We start from the raw sequence: 16,096 nt of genomic DNA, 5'->3' as shown, positions 1-16,096 counted from the left end.
AAATAGGGTAAAACCCGACGGTCACACTAGTATGGAGACTAGACACCTCACTCCTTACATCACCGAGAAATAAAACTTTGAAAAACTTGTAATCAGTGGCGGATTTAAAAATTTTGCGCCTCTAGGCACACCATATTATATGCGCCCCCGCCCCCCACCAAAAAAATGTTTTAAATAATAACTATTACCCGATCACTTCACAATTGCCGTTTTGGGTGGGAGCGCTGTAAGCTATTCGTTGTTCTGAAAGACGCTTCAGCGGTCTAGTGGCGCTAGATCAAAATGTAATAAGGTTCCTGAACTGTATTTGGTGTACGGCAGCAGATAAAACAATCTTAAAACTACATTCTGTTAACGCATTCTTCTGTTGAAAGAGAACAGAAACGAACACAAGGAAAACAACTTTTCTTTTATGGCTTAAGAAATCAGCAGAGCATGTAGGAGACAACGGATTTTTGTTATACATTCACTTTTATATGTTCTTTCAAACGAAACCGTTGAAAATAAAAAAGTTGTGTTACGATCTAAAAATTGAAGCGAACGTGTCATGTATTAGAAATTAATACATACTTTTGCAGAGATGCGTTCAAAATTAAAATTAAACTGTCGTGTTACGATCTAATAATTTGAATGTGTAGCAGATAAAAAACCACGTTCGGTATTAATACGTGAGTCTATAAGAAAGCTTAAGAAATGAATATGAAATAGATTTCTGTGCACGAACTAATAAATAAATATAGACAAACAAACACAGAGCTGGAATAGCTATTACATAATTTTTCAGACTACTGTGGAAAAATCAAATTTGTTTTATAATCTAATAGTTAACGTGTAAAGCATTAGGAACTGTGTAGCTAAATGCTGCACAATAAGTGTACACAACACCATTAATCCATGCACGTTTTTTTATATATATATATAGACGGAGCAGAAGCTCGGATGATGGAAGGACGAGGAAGGAAATCGGCCACGTGCTTTCAAAGTAACAATCCCGGCATTTGCCTGAAGTGATCTAGGGAAATCACGGAAAACCTAAATCAGTATAGCCGGACGCGGGATTGAACCGTCGTCCTCCCGAATGCGAGTCCAGTGTGCTAGCCACTGCGCCACCTCGCTCGGTTTTATCGACAGAACTGAACTACATTATTTATTAACTCTTTTTCATGTGAGCGTACTCTCCGATAACGTTTATTTCCTCGATAACTGTACATTTCAGCAGACGCCAAGAATACGCATCAGTTGCAATATACTACAGTATCAGTATCACTTGACTATACAGCGCCGAGAGGCTTGGGTCATTCGGGTATTGTTTAGTATAGTCAGGCACCGTCGGTCACATCTGCACGTAAACGAGGTTTAGTTCCGCGTCTGTCATCGGCAATTGTAAAATAAACAGGTAGTACGTAGTTTGTAAGTCCAACGAATGTGCTCTAAGTTCTAATAAAAATCACATTATAATCTGAAATTTTTAAAACTAATATGAGTAAATAAAAAAAACTCACCAGTCATCAAAGTTTGCATCTGGCTCTGACGCCAGAACAATTGTTGGTCATATCTTAATAGTTCCGAGTTATCCGTTTGGAGGTCGGCTTCGATGTGAAGAATGGACAAGGCGTTCAATCTCTCCTCAGACAACGTAGAACGTAGGTACGATTTCAGTCTTTTAAGAGCCGAAAACGAGCTTTCTGCTGAACAATTTGTAAGTACCATCATCACCATCATTTAAGACTGATTATATCTTTCAGCGTTCAGTCTGGAGCATAGTCCCCCGTACAAAATTCCTCCATGGTCCTCTATTCAGTGCTAACATTGGTGCCTCTTCTGATGTTAAGCCTATTACTTCAAAATCACCCTTAACCGAATCCAGTTACCTTCTCCTTGGTCTACCCCGACTCCTCCTACCCTGTACTGCCGAACCCATGAGTCTCATGGGCAACCTTGCTTCTCCCATGCGTGTAACATGACCCCATCATCTAAGCCTGTTCGCCCTGACTGCTACAATCTATAGAGTTCATTCCCAGTTTTTCTTTGATTTCCTCATTGTGGACTCCCTCCTGCCATTGTTCCCATCTACTGGTACCTGCAATCATCCTAGCTACTTTCATATCCGTAACCTCAACCTTATTGATAAGGCAACCTGAGTCCACCCAGCTTTCGCTCCCATACAACAAATGGTCGAAAGATTGAACAGTGCACAGATAACTTAGTCTTGGTACTGACTTCCTTCTTGCAGAAGAGAGTAGATCGTAGCTGAGCGCTCACTGCATTAGCTTTGCTACACCTCGCTTCCAGTTCTTTCACTATGTTGCCATCCTGTGAGAATATGCATCCTAAGTACTTGAAACCGTCCACCTGTTCTAACTTTGTTCCTCCTATTTGGCACTCAATCAGTTTATATCTCTGTCCCACTGACATTACTTTGATTTTGGAGATGCTAATCTTCATACCATAGTCCTTACATCCCTGATCTAGCTTTGAAATATTACTTTGCAAACTTTACATCGAATCTGCCCTCACAACTAAGTCATCCGCATATGCGAGACTGCTTATTTTCTGTTCACACATCTTAACCTCACACAGCCAGGCTATTGTTTTCAGCATATGATCCATAAATAATATGAACAACAGTGGAGACATGTTGCAGCCTTGTCTTACCCTTGAAACTACTCTGAACCATGAACTCAATTTACCGTCAACTCTAGCTGCTGCCTGACTTTCTATGTAAAGACCTTTAATCGCTTGCAAAAGTTTGCCTCCTATTCCATAATCACGTAGCACAGACAATAACGTCCTCCTAGGAACCCGGTCATATGCCTTTTCTAGGTCCATAAAACATAGATACAATTCCCTGTTCCACTCGTAACACTTCTCCATTATTTGCCGTACGCTAAATATCTGGTCCTGACACCCTCTAAGAGGCCTAAACCCACATTGATTTTCATTTTTCATCCAATTTGTCCTCAACTAATACTCGCACATTCCTTTCAACAATCCTGAGAATATTTTACCCACAACGCTGATTAAAGAGATACCTCTGTAGTTGTTACAATCTTTTCTGTTTCCATGTTTAAAGATTGGTGTGATTACTGCTTTCGTCCAGTCTGATGGAACCTGTCCCGACTCCCATGCCATTTCAATTATCCTGTGTAGCCATTTAAGACCTGACATTCCACTGTATTTGATGAGTTCCGACTTAATTTCATCCACCCCAGCCGCTTTATTGCACTGCAATCTATTGACCATTTTCTCTACTTCCTCAAATGTGATCCCATTTCCATCATCATTCCTATCCCATTGTACATCGAAATCTGAAACATTACTGATCGTATTTTCACCTACATTGAGCAACTCTTCAAAATATTCATTCCATCTGCCCAAGGCATCAACAGGATTCACCAGCAGTTTTCCTGACCTGTCCCAAATACTTGTCATTTCCTTCTTACCTCCCTTTCGAAGACTGCTAATTACACTCCAGAATGGTTTTCCAGTAGTTTGACCCAAAGTCTCCAACCTGTTTCCAAAGTCTTCCCAAGATTTCTTCTTGGATGATGCAATTATCTGTTTGGCTTTGTTTCTTTCTTCAACATAACTTTCTCTGTCTACCTGAGTTCTAGTATGTAGCTATTTTTGATACGCCTTCATTTTCCTTTTACAGGCTGCATTGACTGTGTCATTCCACCAAGCTGTTTGCATCATCCTACCTTTACACATTACTGTTCCAGGACATTCTTTAGCCACTTCTAGTACTGTGTCCCTGTACCTTGTCCATTCCTTTTCCAATGACTGTAATTGACTACATTCAACTAACTGGTACCTCTCTGAGATCACTGTTATGTACTTGTGCCTGATTTCCTTATCCTGAAGTTTCTCCACTCTTATCCTCCTACATATGGACCTGACCTCTGCACTTTCGGCCTCACAATACCAGTTTCACTGCAGATTAAATAGTGATCAGTGTCGTCAAAGAATCCCCTGAATACACGTGTGTCCCTCACAGCCTTCCTGTATTCCTGATCTGTTATTATATAGTCAATGACAGATCTGGTTCCCCTGCCTTCCCAAGTATACCGGTGAATGTTCTTATGTTTAAAAAAGGAGTTTGTGATTACTAAGCCCATACTGGCACAGAAATCCAAGAGTTGTTTCCCGTTCCTGTTGGTCTCCATATCCTCTCCAAAATACCCATAACCTTTTCATACCCTTCTGTTCGATTTCCAATACTGGCATTAAAATCACCCATGAGTAGAACACTGTTCTTGTCCTTTACTCTAAAAACTACATCACTGAGTGTGTCATAAAAACTATTCATCTTATCTTGATCTGTCCCTTCACAATGCGAATATACTGACACAATCCCAATTTTCTTGCTAGACACTGTCAAATCTATCCACATCAGTCGTTCGTTTACACACTTTATTGCAACTACACTGGGTTCCATTTCTTTGTTGATGTAAAGCCCTACACCCCCTTGTGCTATTCCTGCTTTGACTCCAGACAGGTAGACCTTGTATTCTCCCACTTCCTCCTTCTCACCCCTTACCCGAATGGCACTAACAGCTAAAACGTCCAACCCCATCTTAGTTGCAGCCTCTGCCAGCTCTACCTTCTTCCCAGAGTAGCCCCCATTGATATTAATAGCTCCCCATCTCATTACCATTCGTTTGCCGAGTCGTATCTAAGAAGTCCCTGGTTTGTCAATTAGAGGTGGGACTCCGTCACCTCCAAAAATCCGAGGCATTTTGCTCTGATTGTTGCCAGCATCATATTTAAAGTACCCGGGAAGCAGGTTGTTAGCCTCACTTGACCCGAGTCCCATTAAGTTTTACCCATAACGGTTGAGGGACTAACCGTGTAAGAGGTATGTGCTGTCTGCGATATGAGAATCGCTGACCAGAGAGCAGTGTTGACTGCAGTACGAACTGTGTAACTGTAGCAGATAGTTGTTGCTAGTCGCTTGTCTGAGGTTGTCTGCGCTTGTCTGCAGTCTGCTCTGCTCGGGAATCTGGAGATATCTAGTAATGTATCTGAACTGTCATCCAAATGTTAAAAAAAATGTCCTAATAATAATTTTTTGCAATATAAAGTAAATTTAAAAAAAAGCATTCAATTAAAAAAAATCAGTTGCTTCCTTTCACAAATCACAAATGCATAGGCCAGCATTCGTTTCAAAAAAATCTGTTGCTTCCTTTCACAAATCACAAATGCATAGGGCAGCAATGCACGGAGCTGTGCCGGAAAAATGTTAAGTAAGAGCAGATATATTCGCCGTTTTTAATGAGGTAAGAATTTTTGCTTTTTATGCAGAATGATCTTACAGGGCCACGACGCAGTACTGCTGTCGTCCAAATTTTACCAGCTTACTGATTTTATTTTTTTATTATGAGGTTTAGGAATTTTTCTGTTTCGTGCTTACATTAAATGAGAAAAGAATTTTGTGGGTACATTAAATGTGAATGCATTTATGCACAGAGATTATAAATGGGAACCAATTTTGTTCTGAGGTCACACAAAAATGAGAATCGCTATCCATAATAATAATTATTATTAATTTCAATTTATAATAAAAAAAATTTTTGTGGGGAGGTTACACTTGGCGACATCTGGCCAGGATCGTATTTCTTTGTGAATCTCTGAGAAGTTTAATTAATGTCAGCAGAACTTCCACGCACACTGGATGCGAAAGTAGACGCGAAATTTGACCAACAGAACAGCCAAATTGACGAACGCTTCAATCACCACCTACAAAACAGTGAAACGCGTTACCGTAAATTTATACAGGAACAGAATAAAGTAAAGCGACAAGTAATGGAAACAACTACTGCACAGAGACAGGAAGATAAGCGTAAATTGTTTACGAAAGCGAAAACATACGTAGACAACAATATTGCTACAGTATCAGACGAAATTAATGCTATCAAACAGTTGAACACCGAACTGCATGATGAAATCTCCGATCTTAAAGCAAAAATAGACACACACACAGTAGACTTTCAGATAGTGACCGACAGACTTGAACAGTTAGAACTAATACAGGATCCCGATGCCATCAAAGCAGACGTTAAGAAATTGAACGAAAGCACACGTAAAATACAAAAACAAATTAATGCTTGTGATACTAAAAACGATGATCAGGCAAAAGCACTGACTGAAAAATATGATGAATTGGCCAGTCGTCTTGATGTTATCGAAAATAATAATGACAACAAATCAGACGATGCGTCACCAGTTTCGCTTAATCAGACAGCCGAATTTCAAAATTTACAGCAGACGATCAGTGAGATAGGTTCGTCCAATAATACATTACGTAGAAAATTGTCATCTTTACAGCAAGAAGTGACAGAGATGAAAAATGTTTCAGCCTTTAACACATCACAGCATACGCTACTTTGCGAACATTTGTCAGACTCACACAGCCAGTATAATTTAGGTAATTTACAGAGAGTACGTGACTTAGATTCCGAACAGTCACAGTCAAACAGATTGTCATACAATCCTGAACCTGTTCAGACATACAGAGACGATAATTTTGATTACAAGCATTTTCTATCTGTGAGAAAATTTAAAGTATTTAAAAATGACAGAACACAGATTCACCCATTGGATTGGATACAACAATTTAGCTTTGCTTTTCCACCGACTTGACCCGTAACACATAAACTTGAAATTATTTGCAGTTTTTTGGAAGGCGAACCGGCAACTCGTATGAGACCGATCGCGAGACAATGCTATTCGGTAGAAGAATTTCAGAATGCTTTTCTGTCATCATATTGGTCGAAGACGACACAGCGCGAAATCAAGGATCAACTAATTAGTTTACCGAATTATGAGAACTCAAATTTTCCCACTGTCACGCAATTTTTTGAACACATGGTCCAACAAAACCAATACTTAAGTGAGCCATACAGTGAATCTGCACTTATCCAATTATGTATTTCTAAATTACCACGATCATTAAGAGTATCACTTTTAACAGTACAGCAGGAAGAAAATATTTCGGCATTTAGAGATCTGTTACAGCTTTTGGAAGTTCAGCAATCAGATTATTCCTTCATAAACAAAAATTTTTCACATCATAACCAAGGACAACCAACATATAGTAATTACGATCAGTCACGCTATTTCGATAGCAAAGGTAATAGACGGTCCAGGAACGACAACCACCAGAACTTTAATAACAGACAAAATTTTAATTATCAGTATCGTCAAAATTATCAGCAACAGGAGCCACATTTTGGTAACAATAGAGGTTTTTCTCAACAACAGCATCAAAACCAGCCGGTTAGCATACCTAACCAACAATGTAGTCTGCAATGTCAACCAAGCTTTAATGTTTCGCCGCCTACAAGTATAGCGTCAGCTCCAACAAATAGTAACGCACAGCAAGAAGGGAATCAGTACGTACAGAAAACACACCATTTCAATTCCTATCGCAATACACCGTATAGAAATGACTATCATGACAGACGTAAAAGTAATGAGCACAATTTTCAGCGTACGTTTAATAACAGTCGGCCTTACCAGCAGCAAAATCATCCGCAACAACAAATTATCATGAATGAGCCAGACAGTAGATATCATCCCGAACGTAATACGTCAGGAAGAAATAACAGAACAGTACAAATAGTGGAAATTCCACAGCATCCTTCCGTAAATAACAGCACGTCAGATGGAATTTGACTAGATACAGTACAGGTTGCATCTTCCAGCAACGCAAGCAATGTTTTTGACACGCAGAATCTTGTTCACGAAAATGTTATTACTTTTGACGACATCCGAGACACTCTTTTGCAGGAAAGACCGGTTATTCAAAAAACCATTTCCCACCCTGTCATTGAAGTAAAGATTGGATCATCCAAATTTTCAGCAGTAATCGATTCTGGATCTCCTATGTCAATTATAAATGAGGAACCTTTCAACGAATGTAACAAAGAGAATACCTATCCTACGTTACCATTAGGCAAAACTAAAGTAAAAGGAGCAGTATCTAGTAAAGGGGTAGATGTAAAATTACAACACACTTATCATTTTGCATTGCAGGTCATACGTTCCACTCAAATTTTTGGATTGTTCCCTTATTGACGACAAACGTTATTTTAGGTACGAATTTTCTGGTACAACACGACGCAATTATTGACTTTCAAAACTCCTATTTAATGTTAAAGGATGAAAATGTACAGCTGGCTTTAGAATTTCAGCACTCTTTATCTGCAGAAGAATAAACAATTAATGGCACTAAGGTCATTTCCGTATCACGTAACATAGACTGTCATTCCACATTGTTCACAGATACGTCCGTACACAACTATAATACTCCAGACGAAGCTGACTATGACGTCTTGCAAATGATTTCTGATAAAGTTAAACAGAGCAGTGCAAATACAGACGACGAACGCACGCAACTACGCAAAATTCTTTTACAGCAAGCTCCAGTTTTTGACAACGTTCCTGGTACTATGTCCGGTTTTATGTATGAATTTCAGGTTAAACAGCACGACACATTTAAAGCCAAACATTATCCCATTCGTATATTCACAGAGAACAAGTTAAGAAAGAATTGCAAGCTATGCTTGACCAAGGTATTATTGAACCGGCAGTTAGTCCGTACATAAATCCACTCCATATTGTTAAGAAAAAGGATGGTTCACTTCGTCTCGTACTTGATTCGCGTCACATCAACGACATTATTATTAATGAAACAGATCGCCCACAGACACTAGAAGACTTTCTACAGAAATTTCATGGTGCTGCTGTTTATTCCACATTAGATTTGAAATCGGGATTTTGGCAAATTCAACTCCATCCGAACTGCAGAAAGTACACGGCTTTTCTCTGTTTTGGTGACTGTTATCAATTTTGTAAATTACCGTTCGGTTTAACTATTTCTTCAGCAGCATTTATTCGCGGTTTGAATACTATACTTCCGACAGAACTTAAAAGACAGAACCACATCGTACGTAGACGACATTCTTATTGCAGAAGCTAACTGGTCTGAACACAATCTGATTCTTGAACAACTGTTGCAAACTTTTCGTCCACAAGGACTCACAGTTAATCTCAGTAAATCGCACTTTGGCAAAACTTCTATAAAATTTCTTGGACATGTAATCTCAGCAGAAGGCATTGCGCCTGACCCGGAAAAACTTCAAGCTTTACGTGACATTACTGTTCCTACGACGAAGAAACAACTACACATTTTTCAGGAAATTGAAGAAGATGGCACTACAGTAATTAAATACATCGCCTTTGCAAGTCGCATTCTGTCACCTGCTGAACGCAATTATTCTGTTACAGAACTTGAAACACTATGTGTTGTTTGGGCATTTACGAGATTTCGGCATTTTCTTTATGGAAGACACACTACCGTTTACACAGATCATAGAGCTATACAGTTTTTACTTTCCGCTAAATTTACACACGACAGATTAAGCAGATGGAAACTTTATTTACAGGAATTTAATTTTATAATTGTTCACATTCCCGGTACACAAAATATTGTAGCAGACGCACTATCCCGTTCTCTCAGCAACAATCAGCAAGACATCGCAACCAACTTCTGCAAAGCAAATTTCAGTGTCATGTACATTCAACAAGTTGCATTTGAAAATTTCACATCTTCGTCATTACAAGACATAGCACAAGAGCAAAGTAAAGACAACGTATGGAAAGAAATTAAACACCTTTGGCAAGATAGGAATAATGTTACCATTAAAAACCATTACATTGTACAGAATAATATTCTGTTTCCCCGCTCTCACCCTGACAGTAACAATTGGTTATTATGTATTCCTGACGAGCTTGTTAACAAATTAATTTGGTATACTCATTTAAGTTACGCACATTACGGAGCCAGCAAATGTTTTCTTATACTGAGACAGAACTGTTATTTTACCAACATGGAGAAACGTATTCGACGAGTTTTAGCGTCATGTAAAATCTGCCAGAAAGCTAGGTCAGATACGACTTCACATATTCCTCCGTTACATCCCATTGTACCTGTTATATTGAGACACATGGCTGCTGTAGATATTTTTGGTCCGATTCCCAGAACTAATAGAGGTTTTTGCTACATCTTTGTCGCTATTGAACTCACTTCAAAATTTGTTACCTTCACTCCATTCCGCAAAGCTACTGCTAAAACTGTTTCGAAAACATTTGTAAAACATCTTTTATTTCATGTAGGGCATGTATTGAAAGTAATTTCCGATAATGGATCACAGTTTCGATCTGCTATATGGACACGTATATTACGAGCTAGAAACATTTCTCCGATCTATATATCCAGGTACCATGCTTCTTCGAACCCTTGTGAACGATTAATGAAAGAAATTGGTAAACTGTGTAGAATATACTGCCATAAAAAACATATTGATTGGAACACACACATACTCTCATTCCAGGATGTAATTAATTCCATACCAAATGAATCTACTATGCTATCTCCGACTGTTATACTGAAAAATGTTGAATCACCTAACAAAATTAAAGAATTTTCCTACATCTCGTCGACTACGACACCATGATATAATTGACATTGCGCTGAACAACATCAAACGTGCCGCAGAGCGCCGGAGAAGACAGCAAAAACAGATTTGTACAAGCCGTGACTTTCACATTGGACAGAAGATATTAGTATGCACACATTATTTATCCAACAGAGGAAAGAACAGGTGTAGTAAATTTGAGCTTCTACACACAGGTCCATATCGAATTCGCAGCATTCCTCACCCCATTGTAGTACACGTCGAAACTTTGAGAACCAGAAAAAGTAAAGGCAACCACCATGTCTCCAATATTAAACCCTTTATTAAATGAATATACTTTATGATTTATCACACTGTAATGCCATTTCCTGATTTTTATATGACCAATGATGCAATTATATTTATGTGACTACTTACTGCCGATTATCGTATTTTTTTCTTGGCAAGTGCCCGGCAAGATAAGATTAGCAGGTCGCTTTTCTTGTCGTTACACATCAGACCGTGCACATTTTTCCAGATAAGCTTACATATTTTATGACCAATTATGCAATTCTATCTAGTGACATATTAATTTTATCAAATTCTTTCTCCATTAAAGTCTTCAACTCTCGCCTCTATCAACTACACAACATACAAGCTGAACAAAGAAAGGCATTTCTTGTCGTTACACATCAGACCGTGCACATTTTCCATTTTTCATGTATGTATGATTGTTTTCCCGTTTTGTTTGTATGCACTATGAAATCTTTAAGATATAACAAACACCAGTTGACTTTGACATTTTGCCTTATGATATCTCAACATCGTGACTATTTTACATTTTTTTTTTGCTGCTACATTGTGATACTCTGTGTACATTTTTTGCACCTGCACACTGTCTATGTTTTTGACATGTTACGTTTTCTGTCATGCTATGCTGTATGCTCAATTATATCACTAGAAACCAATTTTTATTTAATGGGTATATGATTTAAATGCAAGACATTAATCATTGTTCATCATTTTCAGAAAGCAATAACGCAAGAATATACTATACACATCGTATGATAACGGTCTTAACTAATTTTTTTCTTTCAGAATATGAGGCGATTGATGCAGGCTGTCAGACACAACTGCACATCTTAGTTTTAGTGATGAAATATGCTAGAAATAAGGAACTCTATACTATGAATAGTTGTATGATGAAATGTCTTTTTGGAGATGATAATGAATGGTGATGAATAGTGATGAAGAATACAGTAATATGAATAATGAAGTTTTTCATTACAGGCGACGATAATAATGGAATTATGGTGATATGAATAATGAAGCTTTTGTTTACAGGTGTTGATAGTGATAAAGTTTATATGGCCACTAAACGCACCACTTTTTAAGTTTTCTTTGCAGATGAGGACAATGATGAAGTTTATGTATTTATGCTATGTAGTTATTTAATTTTTTGTTGCAGTTCGTTTTGACAGTATGTCTTATGTCGGATGGTATGATGACTGAAGGTTATGGAAAGAACAGCTAGAGAACATATATATTTAATACACATTTCATTACCTGTTAATTCAAAGTTCACTACTTTTCAGCATAATATGCGTTTCTTCTTTCAGCTTAATAGTCCATTTTGTATTTTTTTTCCAGGAGAAGCTATTCATGAAATTAATGTGCTATAAGCAGTTGGTCATTAAACCTGTTCTAGTACTTGCATTTTTTTTACCCATTTGTGTGTGTCATTCATGAATGTGATCACATATACTTTATTTGTTTCATAACCTTGCTACAGCTGACTCATGGCGAATGACGTTACCTATCCTCATTTGCAGCAATAAGTCAAGAGTAAATATTGTTCTGCCCCAGCAATTAATTATCGATCCGAAGGCAATGCATTGCTAGTATAAAAAAATGTATTAACAGTCCCAAATAATGCTACCAGTTCAAAAGAGTTCTGAGTAATACTGAATGATGTTTTTCTAATCACAGACCTTGAGTAATAGTTACAGTGTGTTTTATTTTAAATATGTCGTATGTCACTTGAATGATGAAACATGTTTTGTAATATTCAATACTTGGTACACGTTTAGTAACTGGCCAATGAATGCCACTGTTTCTTATATTTGTATTATGTCACTTACATGCTATGTATATGAATACTAGTAGCTTGATGCTACACTCATTAGCTCCTGTTTTGAAGGATGACTTCTGATGTTTTGTAACTGGCCAATGAGTGCCAATGATTACTATAACTAGCTGAATTATGTAAATAGTATGCCATTAATTAACTCTTGTTGAATGATCACTTTTGAATAATGCATAAAATGGTTTGTAACGGGGCAATGAGTGGCAATGTTCACTATAATCAGATGACTTATGAACATTATTCTGTAATACTTCATACATAGTACAGAAATGTTCAGTACCAGGAATTACTGCAATATCCGTTTGTCCTGTCTATCCTCATGATCATGGAGCACTATATTTGGTTTTTGCACTAATTCTACGTTGGTGTACCTTACAAGAACGTGGTGTTGACACGACATGCTGTCCACCACCTTGAGCGATGGAGATGTTATTATGGTCCCACTGTTTAGTGTACCTAATGTACTACCAAAATGATAACATTGAATATTAATACGACATTTCAGTGTCTTGGCTACACTGATTAATTCTTCAGGGAAGAGAACTTCAGATTGTCTCACTTGGTGTTATGCTTCTGTGGAAAGATATGGACTTTCAGTGCAGCTATGAGCAACCTACTGCGCTACAACCATTAATTAACTGATTAATTCTTCAGGGAAGAGAACTTCAGATTGTCTCACTTGGTGTTATGCTTCTGTGGAAAGATATGGACTTTCAGTGCAGCTATGAGCAACCTACTGCGCTACAACCATGATGCAATCCTTCCCTTTCCTATCCTAGTTCTTGTAAATTGGTAAAAAAAAATACTACAGTGCGTGTGCACTTTATGTCATTTGTTAATATGATTTGTACTCATTGGGTATACATTTTGTGATTTCCTGATATGTTCTGTACTACAGTGCGTGTGCACTTTATGTCATTTGTTAGTATGTTTTGTACTCATTGCGTGTACATTTTGTCATTACCTGATATGTTCTGTACTACAGTGCGTGTGCACTTTTTGTCATTTGTTAATATGTTTTGTACTCATTGCGTATACATTTTGTCATTACCTGATATGTTCTGTACTACAGTGCGTGTGCACTTTATGTCATTTGTTAATATGTTTTGTACTCATTGCGTATACATTTTGTCATTGCTTGATATGTTCTGTACTCAGTGCATGTGCACTATATTTTATTTCATGTTCTGCACTTACATATATATGTATATATTCTGTGACTATAAACTTAGTTAATTAAGAAAAATTTGTTGCTCATGGCAAGTCCAATTGACTCACCATCGCTGAGGAATTTTTGCCCCCCCAGTGGAGGGTTATGTAAGAGGTATGCGCTGTCTGTGATAGAATCACTGACCAGAGAGCAGTGTTGACTGCAGTACGAACTGTGTAACTGTAGCAGTTAGTTGTTGCTAGTCGCTTGTCTGAGGTTGTCTGCACTTGTCTGCAGTCTGCTCTGCTCGGGATTCTGGAGATGGGGTATTATTGTATAAGGTAAAGAAGCAGCATTGCGCATATCTAGTAATGTATCTGAACTGTCATCCAAATGTTAAAAAAAATGTCCTAATAATAATTTTTGCAATATAAAGTAAATTAAAAAAAAAAGCATTCAATTAAAATAAAATCAGTTGCTTCCTTTCACAAATCACAAATGCATAGGCCAGCATTCATTTCAAAAAAATCAGTTGCTTCCTTTCACAAATGCATAGGGCAGCATTGCACAGAGCTATGCCGGAAAAATGTTAAGTAAGAGCAGATATATTCGCCGTTTTTGTTGAGGTAAGAATTTTTGCTTTTTATTCAGAATGATCTTACAGGGCCACGACGCAGCACTGCTGTCGTCCAAATTTTACCAGCTTACTGAATTTATTTTTTTATTATGAGGTTTAGGAATTTTTCTGTTTCGTGCTTACATTAAATGAGAAAAGAATTTTGTGGGTACATTAAATGTGAATGCATTTATGCACGGAGATTATAAATGGGAACCAATTTTGTTCTGAGGTCACACAAAAATGAGAATCGCTATCCATAATAATAATTATTATTAACTTCAATTTATAATAAAAAAAATCTTGTGGGGAGGTTACAACCGGTGGATTTGTTAGTCTTTGCCGTCTGAGCACAAAGGTGACCACGACTCAGAATATGTCCGAGATGCCCAGCCTTATTCCAAAGTAACTGGTATCCCGACTGTTAGGACCACTTACCTGGCCACTCATACGTTGCCCGTGGTTCATGAACTAGGACATGACAACAGGGACCCACACCATGAACCATGCCACGCATAGAAATATTCTAAGAGCAATGTCAACATTCGGAAACACGGACTGTAACCTTTGTTTTCGCAAAAATTTACTTATTTCGACTAGTATATCACTAATTTCAGAAAATTTCAAAAGTTCCACTAATCTCAGAAAATTTCAAAAGTTTCGCGGAATGTAGACATTCACTAGGGAAGGAAGGCTCTAAATCTGTCATAGGATCTTGGAGGTTTGCTGCATTTTCGCAGTATCGTCAGGCGAACTGTTCTTAAGGTTACCGAAAACTGTGAAGGAGTCCAACGGTGTTCTATAGTTTTCCTTCCTCCCCACTAATTCGGCGTACTAGTTGTCGAGTACTGGGAGAAATTTTTCGACTCTAAATGTTTCCCTTCCAGTCAGGAAAACTTCTTCAGAGTCCGCTTCTTCGTCATTATGAAGTTTGCGGTTTCGTGATCTTTTATAGGTGCATTCATAGTCTATATCAGTCACAATCCCCATGGATTTATTTCCATAATAATCGAACATGCCACGAATAGATGCAATAAATCCTGCAAGTGATTCATATAATTCATGCACTATATTAGCATCAATACTTACACTTTGAAATTTCAGATTTACACTATTGAATCTCTGGAGTATGTCCTTCCAAACTGTCGCCATGAATACTGTTTCAAGTCTGCTGATTTACACTATTAAATCTTTGGAGTATGTCCTTCCAAATTGTCGCCATGAATACTGTTTCAAGTCTGCTGATTTACACTATTAAATCTCTGGAGTATGTCCTTCCAAATTGTCGCCATGAATACTGTTTCAAGTCTGCCGATTTACACTATTAAATCTCTGGAGTATGTCCTTCCAAATTGTCGCCATGAATACTGCTCAAGTCTGCTGATTTACACTATTAAATCTCTGGAGTATGTCCTTCCAAATTGTCGCCATGAATACTGTTTCAAGTCTGTTGAGTTGATTCAATAAAACTGAAGTCTCATTTCAAACTAGTGGTTTTTCAAATGTTTTATTGGTATTGAAAACGCCCTCCCAGTTTTCATATAGACTTACACACCCTTCCTCTCTTACTGACCAACGTGTTTTTGATAAACTTTTTACCGTTTTGCTTCCTGCTCTCATGAAAGAAAGATGTTTATCCCAGGGCTGTGCAGAAGCAGGTTTTACGCTACATTGAAAAATGAGCATGCTTTCCGACAACAGCTTGCAGCACTATTGCCGACTAA

This window comes from Schistocerca americana, chromosome 8 (genome assembly GCF_021461395.2).
Source record: "Schistocerca americana isolate TAMUIC-IGC-003095 chromosome 8, iqSchAmer2.1, whole genome shotgun sequence".
Classification (NCBI taxonomy): domain Eukaryota; kingdom Metazoa; phylum Arthropoda; class Insecta; order Orthoptera; family Acrididae; genus Schistocerca; species Schistocerca americana.
This window is presented reverse-complemented; position numbering follows the sequence as displayed.